Here is a 1,052-nt window from a genome sequence, read left to right on the forward strand (position 1 = left end):
CTGGCAGTCACTGGTGGTCTGAGAAGCAGCATCTTGACTGTTTTAAGAACAATTAATCTTCAGTACAGGGTTCCCTAACAGCTCAGTGGTAAAGAATCTCCCTGCCAAGCATAAGACGTGGGTTCGATCCCGGGGTTGGGAAGATCCCCCAGAGAAGGAAATAACAGCCCACTCCAGTATTCTTGCCTGGGGAATTCCATGGACAGAGGAGCCTGGCAGGCAGAGTCAGATACAAGCTACTTGGGGGTGGGGACCATAACGTTGAAATATTTGGGGGTTGGGAAGGACAGGACTTTAGATGATTCTAGATCGAATTCCTCCTGTGCAATTGATGAGAAAAGCAGGACTAGACAGCAAGGTTAGTGATTAGTCCTGGACCACACAGCTGGTTAATTGAGGAAACGGTACTATAACCTGGTTTCGTAAGTTACTGTTGAGGATGTTTTTCTACTAAAAGGCAAGAGAGTGATAAAGAATTCCCAGTGCTCTCCAACTGAGATAGATGCTCAGTTTTTAGAACTTTTTATTGAAGTGCAACGTAAAGACAGAAAAGGTACAATTACATGTGTACAGTTTGGTGAATTTTCACAAACAGAACACACCGACGTAACCCGCACCCAGACCAAGAGACCAACCAGCGCCAGCGTGGCCCCGGGGACGCGTTGCCATCACCTCCTCCAAGGGCAACAGCTCCCAAACCATAGGCTGATTTTATGTGCTTGCTCACGTGTGATCCTCTGAAGTTTTTCTTACAAGAGTATCTTGTTCATGTAAGTGCTTCAACAGTACTTAAGTGATGATGGTAATTAACAGCAGTCCATTCTCAATAAATGCTTACCATCCTTCCAATAAGCCAGGCAGTACCCAAGTTTCGATTTCCTATGCATTTTAACTGGCAAAGTGTCAGCAGTGTGGTTACTGGTTGGCACGTTCTTTGGGGTCCAGGAAAGACTTCCACATTCCCATAATCATGCTGCTTTCCCTGCCTGCCTCCCTCAGGCTTGGTAGATGGGGTTGCTTTTCTATTGACCACCTCGGGCAAGGGTCTTGGG

Source organism: Bison bison, unplaced genomic scaffold, assembly GCF_000754665.1.
Source record: "Bison bison bison isolate TAMUID 2011002044 unplaced genomic scaffold, Bison_UMD1.0 scf7180017847681, whole genome shotgun sequence".
Lineage (NCBI taxonomy): Eukaryota > Metazoa > Chordata > Mammalia > Artiodactyla > Bovidae > Bison > Bison bison.